The sequence below is a fragment of the Coloeus monedula genome (genome assembly GCF_965178545.1).
Source record: "Coloeus monedula genome assembly, chromosome: 4".
Taxonomy (NCBI): domain Eukaryota; kingdom Metazoa; phylum Chordata; class Aves; order Passeriformes; family Corvidae; genus Coloeus; species Coloeus monedula.
This window is the reverse complement of record NC_138784.1, coordinates 35,065,062-35,078,501: the sequence shown is the minus strand read 5'-3', so window position 1 is coordinate 35,078,501 and position 13,440 is coordinate 35,065,062. Positions and strand designations below refer to the sequence as shown.

The 13,440-nt window shown below is 33.1% G+C and overlaps 1 protein-coding gene across 1 annotated transcript in view; it reads left to right on the top strand.

The window, feature by feature from the left end:
• The window catches only part of LRRIQ1 (leucine rich repeats and IQ motif containing 1), a gene marked incomplete at both ends in the record, with an annotated part of 103,694 nt that overhangs the window by 63,719 nt on the left and 26,535 nt on the right, over positions 1 to 13,440 (top strand). The window lies entirely within an intron of this gene.

Here is a 13,440-nt window from a genome sequence, read left to right as displayed (position 1 = left end):
CTGATATAGCTCTTTTACTCTCCTTGGTTTCTGTACAATTAGAATAAGGCCAAGTCCATGTAAAATGCCCTTGTTGTAAGAAAATAATCATCTCCAGAGACATTGTTCTATATTTTTTTGATTTCTCCTGCAACTCATTAGTGTACTCAGAAAGTTCTCACCTCTATCTTTTTATCTTTTTCAAAGGCATAGTCACATGCTAGCTGATCTGTTCCTAATTTCACAAAGTAAAATTACAAATTATAGTGTATTAAGATTCGCTGTATGAGGATAAAATTAGAACATGTCTGACACAGGTGTGAAATGAATATGAATATACCTGAACTGCAATTCAGTCAATTAACCTAGCTGTATGGAAGCCTAGATTTGCCCCACCTTCATAAGTCCATGCTCAAATTTGTTTGGAAACAATTCTTGGTAAATTCTGAAGAGGAAATATTTTTGCACTATTATTTGCCTTAGATCCAAGCATGAATTTACCTTGACTATAGTGAATCTGTGTATACTGCACCTGATTGAGCATTCCCATTCTCATATATGTTTTTGTGGCATATGCTTATATATGTCAGAATGCATTATATGCTGAAGAAACAGAAGATGCAGGCTGCCTGTGAAAAAGTGAATGTCCAAGATTAGAAACAATAGTAGGAATGTTCAAAACCATGTCAGAGATAAGCCTGATTACAGGTTCAGTACCCTAAAGTCAGTGTAGGTTTAGCCTAGCTTTCCTGCCACCAGTTTATCTGTTCCTGCCTGGAAACATTTCCCTTTGATTTGAAAAGCCAATGTACGCGTTCTAAATATTACTGAAGTTATTTTTTGGATTTATGGAGAGAAGGTACCGAGGCAGATTGGATATCAAAAGGCAAGCATAGTGGTGGTACTCTTTAATTATCTTTCATTTCAAAGACCGTTTTACTTCTCTGGCCAGCTCATACGCAGAAACTTTTTTTCACCACTCATGGATGCTCACATGCAGACTGCTGAGCCTTCAAAAAGACAAGCAATACTTTTCTGCTTGACCAGAACGTAAAATTGTCCTTCTACCAGAGGCATTGCTATTTTAGACATTATGTCCAGAAAATTCTAGGTTGGGTATTAGAAGCAGTGTGCAACACAGAACATTTATTTGTATGTATGTGAGATATCATCAGACAGAACTAAGAGTTTCTAAATTTAGAATTAATAGCTCTTTGCACCTGCATAGTAACTTCACAGAGTTGTGGTATCAGTGATGTCTTCCCTTGTTTCCCATTTTCCCTCTCACCTTTTGAATGTTTCTTCCTCTTTTGCCTGCAATAGATTTCTTTGGGTCTGTTCTGTTATTGGAGTTCTTTCTGTAAGAAGAAGGTGGAATGTTTTCACTCTGCATCCATAAATCTTGTGGTCATTGAATTTTAAGTCGAGAGAACCCAGACCTTTCCTTTGCATGGTGAAAATAAACTTCCTCCATTCAAGTCCTTTTACTTCCACAGACTGGTAGTGAGTCCTTGGGTAGAAAATTTGAATTCCAAACCATCTTCTTCATGAACAAACAAATAAATAAATAAATAAAAAGGACATTCTATATATTCCTTCTTTATTTCTTTAAATTAGGAAATGGAGGGGAGAAGTCATAGCATCAACAGCAAAACAGCAAGTACACATGTGTTATCTGTTAAATAACAGAATCACTACTTTTGAAAGGGGATGCCCTGGGAAGTGAAACAATTAGAACAGTTTTAGATTTTCAAACTGGAACACATCATGGTAATGAATATTTAAGAAGAAATCTAGTTAAAATGTATGATGAATGTCTTTTGTCTTCATCGTGGTTTTGTGTGTAAGAGTACAAACAAAAAGGAATAGAAGCATAAGAGGTATAAAAATAGAGTGAAAAGGAATGAGTTTAATATCTGATGCTTTTGTGTTCCTCAGATTATTATTCTGTCATAATTTGCCTTCTTACTTTCCTGGTACAAAAGTTTTGGCAAGTTGATATGCAATATGTTGATAACAACTTTTGAAAATTTTTGCATAACTTTAATCCCATAGGATAATGCACACATCTCTAAGTTGACTTACACATTGTAGGAAAATACATTTTCAAAAATTGAGTTATTTATTCAAAATATTCAAAATTTATTCATAAATTTTTATTAAATTTTGGATGAGTCATCATGCTTTACTCACTGATATTAGACAAATCTCCACCAGGGACCATTATTTCACATTTGTATCACAGTAGCACACAGAAGTTAGTCAGAAATAAACCCTTTTGTAATACACACCTCATGCCTACAGCATGAGGAGATATTGTTCTCACAAAGAAGAGCTTACCATTTAAAAATACAAGCAGCATGTGAAGGCACAAACCATGGGAATGTAATTCAATGCATTACTGTATATATATGTCAATACATTTACATACAACACGTGTCTATACTCACACAAATATATAAGCATATACCATAAGTGGGTGTAATAATTCAATAAGCATAGCACTTATGACTTTTTATTTGTATATTTTGAAAGGAAAGTAAATTATGAACAATTACTGTCTGGTGTAATTACTAGTATCAACATGCATTTTGTAATCCTAACACATTCTGTCAGATGCAGTTTCAGTTTCTTTAAAATTAATGCATGTGGTCATTGTATTGTGGATATATTAAAACTATTATTTAAATAAAAATATATTTGAATCTTTATTATATATTGTGACATTAACTTGAGTAGGTTGTAAAGTAAGCCATAGAATATGCAAGTGTAAATATGTGTTTACTGTTTCTTTTAACAAACTATACCCTGATCAAAAACCTGAAGACAGATGAAAGCCTGACTTGATGTACTCCTGATGATTTGCTGGATGTTTTCTGGGACTGTGTATATTACACTGCTCTCTTTGGTGTGATAAGGATGTGCTTCCATCATGGTTGTTGAGTTTTATTTAGTGTTAGGTAGCTGACAAACAAAATATGTATTCTTTAATGAATATTGTGTTTCAATGAATATTCTTGGAGATATTTTTGTGGTTTGTAGATGATGACATTTCAAAGATCTCAATATTTTGGAAACTTTATAAGGAGCACAGATAATTGTCTTAATTTCCTATTTTGCATCAAAGCATATTTTTTAGAAAGCTTTATGGCTGCTTGTCCTCTTTTTGTCTGGAGGCTATTTCAGTTGTTAATTTAATGTAAAATAGTCTTGACTGTTTTGGGTACAGTACATCAGGCACTGAAGGAAGAATCTATCCTTGACTCCTCTTGGGAAGTTCCAGTTAGTCCTGGATGAACGTGTAACAGAGCATCTCTGCCATTTGTGGGCCCAGAATTACAGGATCTGTAATTTCATTTACACAGAGGAAGGATACTTTTCTAGCCAACAGTGTGAATACTTAGGCCCAGCAGCTGAAAACCAAAGAATGAGCCCTAAGGCCAAGCACATTGTTTTGCTATGAGCTTTGCAAACAGTATGTGTCTTTTTGGGTTCTCTTTAATCCAGTTTCCTCAACAGTTTTGGTGGGTTATCCAAATAATTTTTGTTCAGTGGAATGGGAAGCTGAATTCCAATCTGTAGAGCAAGTTGGAAGAATGCAGTAAATCAGCTGAAAATCCATTCAAACTATCCAAGTGTTATTTGGACATGATTCACTTTATTTCAAAGAATTTCATGGACTGTGCTCTATTTAATTTTGTAGGTTAGGTGATTTATTGGCATATATGGTATATTTATTTTTAGTCATATCCATATCCATCAGTGACACATCTATACCATACACTTCAAAGTGAAAACAGTGCAATGTGACTTCACCTAAAAATATGCACAGTGATTTCTGCCTGGAAGTTTAACTATGTTAGAAGTGCACTGGGCTGTGTTGACAATATATGTTTGCTGTAGTTTGGGAACCTAATTGGCAGTACTGTATTTCCTGTCATTTTATGCTCATGGTGACTAAAGAAAATGTAACAGGTATAGTGTTAAGACTGATTTCACCAATACAAATTTGATAATCAATAGATTTTGCTTTCTCAGGTGACTTTTAATTATGGCAATATTTATTTATTTCTGTTGAAACTGTATGTAGAAATAACATTTATTTTTCTAGAATAAGAAGTAAAATGACCATGTGATTATATCATATGATTGGAAGATAAATATCAAGGAATCCATTAGTCATCTGTTTTCCAGCTTTCTAATAGTTCATAATTATGAAACTCCTTGTAGTCTCAAGTGAAAAGTATTGCAAAACATTCTTATAGATTATTATTATTAGTGATAATTGAAAGTACAAATGTGAGACTTTGGAAAGTTGGAATTTAAGGTTAGCTATTTAAGGTTAGTTAATTCTGTGAGTTTATGAAAATATTGTTGCATCATGATCAACATGGTTGCTTAGATTTTCTGTATTATAAAATATGAATACATTGAAAAAAATTATGTATTATATTTAGTAGAATTTATATTGATTCAAATCACTGTTGCTTGAAAAATCGCTTCTACCTGACAGTTAAGAGAAGGTACCAAGGCTGGAATGCTAATATTCATCTTTATACAGGCTTTAAATGTTTTTTTGTTTGTTATTTAAGAGCATTTAAAAAGACATTGAACTATAACTGATGATTTGTGTTAGTTGTTTTCATCTTTTAGAAATTAACTATTTTTAGTGGAGAAATATTAATGGCATCTCCCAGGAATCACATTGTTTGTAAACATCCAGTTCTAAAATAAATAATCTTTTATTGATCTGTTGTCTCAAGAGGATTAATAACCACATTTGAAATCTGGCCTTGTTGCAATTCTATGAGCTGAATTCCCATGTTTACAGTAAAATACAACTATTACGTATCTCCCAGGCTCTAAATTTGTATGCCACATTAGGGAAGCAGTTTCTAATCCATACAGCACTGACGAAAAAACCGAAATAATGCATTTTCAGAGAATGTTAGATCTGTCCTGAAGTGTAGTGAAAATGTGTTTCAGAAACTTGTCGTTCAGAAGGGGATCTATCTTTTAAAATCATGATTCTCTGGCTTTGTTTCTTATTATTTAGTTTGAACTCACACAACAGAACTCTCGCATTGAAATATTTTCTCATTTTAAGGAATTAATGGCTCTCCACCAGCCCTTCAACATGTAAAATGAGTAGGTTACTTGTGTCCAGTACATCCAAAAAGAGCCAGGATAAAATAAACATAAGGAGTTGGATATCTTGGAAAAAATCTGTCATGGGTTTGGGTTAATCATCTCCAGAAGAAATTCAACTTGATGCCTGAAATGTAAGACTTCTTGGAGAAAGCAGTAAAGCCTGAGGCAGTGTTGATCTGAAGGAGTGCTCTCCATGGGTCAGAGCTGCTCTGCTGGCAGAGTGCAAACCCAGTTCACAACAGTGGTACGCTGAAAACTTGTAAAGGACTGCAGGGGCCTTACAGTGCACGCACTCAAGCTTCGGTTACATAGTTCTACTGGTCCAGTTTCTTATTATAAAATAAAACTGAAAAATAAAGTCTGTGCCTAATTTTCTAGCCTCCTGTCTGTCAATGATAGTGTAGGATTTTTTCAGTATGCATGGAATGAAGCAATCCTGAAATTATGTTTAAAAATAAATATGTAAAACATAATTTATGTGCATTTATGCAGTCCACTTCAGTGTCTGAGTATTTATAAATTATCTAGATATATGACATTTTTATATGTGACATTTTTATTAATATTCTTGCTTTTCACATTTAATTACCGAAAAGAAAAGAAAATTTCTACTTGCCTGAAGTTCCTGAACAGGAGGTACTTGCCATAGATACATACCAATTAATATTACGAATTCTCATTGTGGTTTTAGTCTTCAGGGTTCCTGTATTCCTATGTTCAAGGTTTCTGACCACATATTTCACCTGCCTGTGTACTTTGTCTTTGTTCCTCACTCTGCTATTTTGGAGACTGTTGTAATTTGTGGTGGCATAAGGATTTTATTAGTGCATCAGATATAAATGTGGTCTCTAAGCTAGAGAGCATGTTTGTTTGTTCCAATAAACTTCTAAAACTAGGATTTAATACAATATAGGTGGTTACCTGTGCTTTCATAACATACTAATTAGCCAGTTTTTATCAACCTAAAAGGAACTTCACATGCGAAAAAAAAAAATCTTACTGTTCTTTTGCTAATAACTGCCCAGTGATGATTTCAGTAGGAAAGAGATTTCAACCAAAATGTCATCAGAGGTTGAAAACTATTTTTTCTCATTGTTGAATAAGATGATATAATAGTTCAGATAGTTTTATTTTCATCTCCTGCAATTCTACCTTTCTTTTTTCTCCTTTTCTTGATATTTTAGGTCCAGAATTTTTGTAGTATGATATCTGTATCTCAGCCAGTGTAAATGTTAACAAGTTGATTCCACATTCAGATCCACAGCTTTTAATACTGCATAAGGCAATCATTTTAGATGAATAGATCCCTGAGTACCGAAGCATTTCAAATCCTTTTTCATTTGACCATTCAGTGACCTGATAACTATTTCCTGTCCCTAAGTAAGGTCATGACCTAGGTCTTAGAGTGCAAAAGACAGATAATTTTAGCAACAAGTTAAATCCAAATGGATTTGGTTGGAGGGGATAAGGGAGAATAGGTTTGGTTAAATTCCTTTAAAATAAAGTGTTACAAAACTTGCATTTAGCATGTCCTGTTAAAAGTAATTGTTGAATTTGTTACTGTCTTGTTTGGATACCTGGGGACTGTGCTCAATATTGGGGTGGTTTGCTTATTTGCTTTGCTTTCACTGAACAGTACCCAATACATTTTTTTACACTCCAAAAAACAGTTGCTAATTAAGAGGTCATTAAAAGTGCATATTCAGATATATTCCAAGTGCTTTCCAAAATGAGTGTCTCAAGCACTAAAATCATATTACAATGCAAATGGTTTTTTAACATAGGCCACAGATGCTGTGTCTGTAAAAGTATCATGAATGTTATATTGCACAAATGTTCCTCTTGCAAAAGAATTTCCATTTGGTATGATGCTCTGAATAAGAAATATAATGTAGTCTTAGAATATTTTATAGGTACAAATCTTACTTCAGTTGCAATCCATGGCACATTTTAAGTCACAATTAAAGGAATATTTCCTGTAGCTATAGATTTTAATAATTATTCTAAGCACTTTCAGAGATGGAGTAAAGGAAGGCCTTCCACCAGAGCTTTTAATTAATTTGAAAATGTAATTTATTAAAGTTTGCTTTAAATAAATTTCTTCTTTTTTTCTTATTCTATAATGGGAACTATGGTGTTATGGAGAATTAGTATTATCAATGAGGTCAGAGGTCTACAGCATTCCAAAGAGGTCATTTTCACAAGTTTAATATTAAACACACATTGAATTATCTTTCTGGTTTTATAATTAATAATGTTGTTGTTCAGCTACTTCATATGTTTTGGTAGTGTGCAAAATTTTTCAAGCAAAATATCAAAACAACACTAAAATTGAAATATAGGTATCTAAACTTTTATGCTGTTCAATGCTAACTCTTACAGCAAAGTTCTATGCCTTTTACAAATTTCATGTAATCCAGAATTGAATGTGTGGTGGACCTACATGATTTTACAAGGAATTCCAACTGAAGTATTTTAATGAAAATGTACAATCATGCAGTGATACCTGTATAACTTTTATGGTGTGTTAGTTCTGTAATGTACATTATCCAACTTCATAACTTTGCAGTTCAATTCTTATCAAAACATGTTAGCAATCGCTTGGAATTCATAGGTTTGTGCCAGTTTGATATATGCACTGCAGATATTTTATCTGGCTTGTATAAAAAAGGTAGAAATACTGAATTTTGAAGTTATATATTTTTTTCTCATATTGGTAAGAAAGACTGCATTTCAAGATAATATTTTTGAATAAAATTTTGTTTACATGACATTCTAGAATAGTTCTTTCTTTGCAGGTTTGTTGTCAGGTTCCTAATGCAACAGGGTTGTAATTTCATAAGTTACCACATTTGTAGAATCTTGTAGATAACCCAGTCCAGACAATGAGATAAAGAAATCCAAGTACCCAGACAAAAGAACTTCACTTTCACAGTCATCATTAAACAAGTACATTATTAATAACTGTAATTTTTTTCATGGTTTCTAAATTCACACTATCAGGCTTACTAAGACCCTGACTGTGGAAAGATGTTTCTCTAAAACACATGCATGCTTTTTGTTTTCTGATAAGAAGCAAGCTCAGCAGTTTTCACTCTATGAAGAAACTAGTGATATCTCTTGTCAAAGATAGAATGTGACTTTTAAAAAGGAGGAATTTAAACTCTACTGTGTATTTTTAAGTTAAATTTACTGAGTATTTGCTTTAGTACCTGATGTATATTCTGTAATTGAGAAATTAGCAGTGAATGCAAGAAGAAAGGAAGCTATGTGCTAGTAAGCCAGCAAGTTCTGATTTAACCTACCAATGACCTGGCTTTGTTTGTTCAGATGACAGTTCTAAAAGTGTGCAGAGAATATTCCCTTTTAATACAGTTATTTGCCGCAAGCCGTGACCTCACTGCCTGTCGGGGAGCAGGTCTGAATTGGCCCTTTCTCTGATATCGTGACATTGCTTCTGTTGCCTCGATTGTGACCTCTGATTGCATGATACCCCTGAGAGTTCAATTTAATAAGCGTGACTCCTGACTCTTAGCCAGGTCTGCCTTCTTAGGTTTTGTCAGACTCTACTTGTAGTCTGGTCTGCATATGCTAAAACTGCATAGGCTGTCATCATACTATGTGAGTTGTGTGCACTGTATTCAAAATTCTCTTTCAAACGTCTTTCATTTATTTCAAATGGAAATGTTTATAAAATCTTGCTTGGAATAAATTTTAGAAGTTGCTTCTTTCACATTTATGGCTTCTTGGGATTTTTGGGTTTTATACCTTTGTACAGATAGTTACTACTATTTCACTAAATTACTAAGCATGTATGTTATCCATGCATCATACTAATTTCTTGCTTCCAAATTTTATTTCCCCTATGAAACTGTTACATATTTTTATGACTTCCCATACAGTATCTTTGTTCATTATAGAAATATTAGGGGCAAATCCCTTTTTCTCATTGTATAATTAGTACAGTCACACAAGAAGACAGTACTGATGAGCACCCAGAGCACTGTAAGATGTAGTGACCCAGGACCAGTCAGGTGAAAGCTGAAGAATCTGTTTGGAATCCAGGAGAAGGTGAGTAGAATTAAGACATTTTAAGTACCATTGAAAAGAAGTTATATTGGGTTTAGTGACAATTTTGCTACATCATTGCATTCTTTTCTCCTGTTTTCTCTTCTTCTAGTCTGAATGCTGAAGAAGAGTCTGTTCTGAGACCTGGATGCCTTGAGGGTGCTGACGCTATTCCGATATTTCTCCAATTTTAGTACCCCTTGATACATTCACTGAACCAGAATATGGAGAAGTTCAAAGATTGAAAGAAAGTTTCAAGAACTGTGGTACAAGTTACGGACGAGTTTCTGTATTTACTTACATGCATTTTCCGTATTCTCGTTGCACATATGTACCCATTTTTCTAGCCTCTGTATCAGTACCCCTAACTTAGTGCTTCTAACCAATTTATCTTTTCAGAAGAGCAGAAAAATCTTGCTGAACAAAATAATGCTTTTGGCTTACTTCTGCAGTTACATTATTTTTTTTTCTGTAAATATTACCATTTAATACTTCTTTATTTCTTCAACTGCTTTAAAAAAATTCTGTTAACTTTTCAATTGGATTGCTTTTTATTAAAGTTGTTTATTTTGTATAAAAACTATATTAGGGTCTTTCTTATAAAACAAGTTCCATATAAGGCAGAAACTGGGTATTTTCTTGTTACATTCAATCTTGCAAGTGATATTCTACTCCTTCTTCTTCATGACAGTGACTGTTACAGTAGAAGTAGAATCAAGTAAAATCTCGTCTTGGCCACTTTTTTTTTAAGACAAATTCTCATGTAAGATTTTACCATTTTAATAACTCGTTTTAGTCTATAAGGTTTTAAAAAGTATAATCATCTGTTTCCTTCTTCTGGAGTAAATGGTATAAGATTAGCTACTGCTTTTCCTTAATCTCAAGTGAGAGTTTGCCTACCTAATTGAAATTTATGAGATTTCACTCCTCTCTGGATCAGACCTTAATGCTCTGTAAATTCCTGTGCTATTTGCAGGAGATTAGATCATCAGCTGCAAACAAGCAAAGTTAAAAGTGAACAACTGTTTTAACCTGTTGTTAGACAACTGGCAAAACAAATTACACTTTAAAATTAATTAGTTATGGCTGTCTTAAAAGCTATTGCAAATATAAACAGAATGCACATGAGGCAAGTTCACCTATTTGGAGCCATCATGGTATTTAAGTTGTTCCCTCCTTTTAAAACAAATTTTATGTATATGTATACAGAAATGCATATGTAAAGTCAGCGAGTTGGAGAGTTTGGTAGCAAGTTTAGACAAAAAGTTTAGTGAAAAGAAACTAACTTAAATACACCTACAATAAGCATAAACTGTTTAAACTCAAGATTAAGCATAGTTAAATTGTGTTCCCAAATAGAACTGGGGGGTTGGTGTTCGTTTTCCCACTAAAAAATAATTTGAATAGAGTTCTAAACAAAATTCTATAAAAGAACAGGAGGAGTCAGGGCTAATTTATTCCTTTTCCAACTGATTTCTTTATTCAGTAAGTAAATCATTCAAACCTTCTCTGCATGGATAGAAAAAACCTGTGTCATTGCAACTATAACTGATCCAAAATCAATATAATTAAGTCAGTTCCATGTTGGGGATATATTTGAATATGTGTTGGTTTCTCTGTAATTATATACAGTGTTTCAATTCTTTTTGTTTTCATGTGTTCACCAGCTAAGAATTTCAGTTCAATTAATGAAAAAATCTATACAAATACTAAGCTCTTTGAGACATATGTATGGAGAATTAACCTGGGGCAACTCATAGGCAAATTGTGGTTTTCTTTTGCTTTTTTTGCCTGACCTTTTTTAAAAATGGAGTTTTTTTAAATAGATCTGTAAGACACTGGAATTTCATATTGTTTATCATCTTCCATTATGTATCAACTAATTAAGTATAACTTAATAGGAAGAATTAGTGCTTTTATGTCTATATTTATTTATAGACACATAATTTTGGTATTTATGGTTGTTTTTAAGCTGGTTAGAGATACATAAGAACTGCACAGAGTTGGGGATTAACTCAGATGTTGTGTCTTAAGAAAAGATTCAGAGTCTATCTGAGACTTTTTTTTTCTATTTAATTCAATGAACATTAAATCAAGTCTTGTTTATACAATGTTTGTCATAATGATAGGCCTGATCTTCACTGTTACCTCTTGGTTTTGCTGTGAAGTAAATTAAACAGCAGCCTTGCACTGAGTGTAGACTTTGTGTCTGTAGTTGAAAATGTAGAATAGTTCTGCTGTTACACATAACTGTGCTGACAGAGCTGTGAATTATTGTCACAGTATGTTCATCAAATACCAATAGGTATTTCAAGACAAGATCAGAAATTAAACCAGAAATAGTTTTGCCCAAAAAAAATAAAACCCTTTTAAGTTGAAAAGTATATAATTTTTGGTCTATCATATATATATATATATATATATATCTCAAATGTATGATATAGATAGAATGGTTAATCAGTCCAGAGGCATTCCTAACTAAAGTATGTATTGATATTAGTACAATGATTTCATCATTTCACTTTGAGTGTTAAACTGCATTAAGTACCAATCATGCTTGATACTAGTGCACATCATGTGTGTTGATGAACATGAGTTTTTAAAACAAGTTCTATTATTCAGATAACTTTCTAGAAAAAATGTGTATTCTCAAGAGTAAATATAAGAAAGACTTTTTAAAATGAAAATTCTGAAGCTGTGACACGCAATTACATGTTTTAATTACCTGTTCATAGAAAGTATGAGACAATGCGACGTGAGTCAGCCTTACTGACTAGCTGCATGCTGCTCCCGAGTAAGGGTGGGTTTTTTTGGTTTTTTTAATACTTGGCATATGTATCTTCTTGTCACATAGAAGCCTCAAATTTTTATTTTGAGCAAAAGTTTTTTGGGTTTGAATTTTTCAGTCCCTTTCTTGTGCTTTTAAGTTCTTCACTACAAACAAAACCTACCTTAATGGTTGTCACACTCAATAAAATTGATCGTATTGTGTAGTTTTTGTCCTCTTTATAGTGAACAACATAGTAGTTAGACCTCCTGCACTCTTACAAAATATTCCTTTGTACTTGTTATTTTGAGAATTCCTTTGGAAGATCTTATGTCTTAAATAATTTTACTTGGTTTATTGAATTTAGAGAAAGGTATTCCTCTGGTTTGGACTACATATAAAGTGATAATCTCTCCTTGCTTGGAAATACAGTTTCATTACTGAGCAACTAAACACTTGTGTTGAAGTTCTTGATTGCTTCTGTCATTTAATTTTAAGAAGGAATGGATAGAAATAAAATCTATCAAAATATTCTGTGAAAAAGGGGGTTTTATGTTATGCATCTCTTGTTTTTCTCCTCAACAGTATAAAATCCTCTATTCAGTAGAGAACATCCATCATTAGGGAGTTTATTAATTCCCAAAGTTTATGAAAAAAGCTAGAGATAAGGTCTGTACTAGGCAGATTTGGAATTTGAGATAGAAACTGTGTGAGTGTAGGCAATAAGGATAAACAAAATAGGCTCAATCTACTTCCATCTTATTTATACCTTACATTTACTGATAGATAACTAAGCATTGAAATGCTGAACATACTATTTCAAAATATTTTTCTACTCCTCTTGGTTTCTTTGGTTCTTCAAGAGCCTTGACTACCCAAAGAACTCTTGGTAACTTTTGATTATACTCCAGATTTATTCTCAGCAGTGCTATTGATGAAGTTTTCCCATGCAGAGTGGCTGAAGCAAGTACTATATTAACTACAGAACACTGTTCACAGAAGACTACACAAAAGAATAATGTGAAAGTATGGTATAGCACTGGAAAGTCTTTTATGTTCTTTTTGAAACTGTAAGCACCTGAGTGGATCCTGAAGCATGCTGATTGCAGCTAGAAGTAGTTTACATCAGGAGCTCTTTCTCTTCATGTGGGTAGAGTATCACCTCTGTTCTTTATTCATTTTTGTAGAGTTGAACTTTGGTTTTGGCTGGGATGTTTTTTGGGTTTTTTTAAGAACCAGCTTAGTTTTTCAAACATGCAGGAATTCCATATTCAGACAGTCATAAATTAGCAAAAAGAAAAATTGAAATGAACAGTTGCCTGTGTGGCATCTTCCTGTACAACCCAGTTGAAATAGCTTTTTAGGTCTATACATCAATGCAGAAAAGTGTCATATGTCTTAGGAAATATCACAATATGAAACTGCTATTGTTATGAAGGAAATTATAGAAGATAAATAAGAAATTGTATTTAACG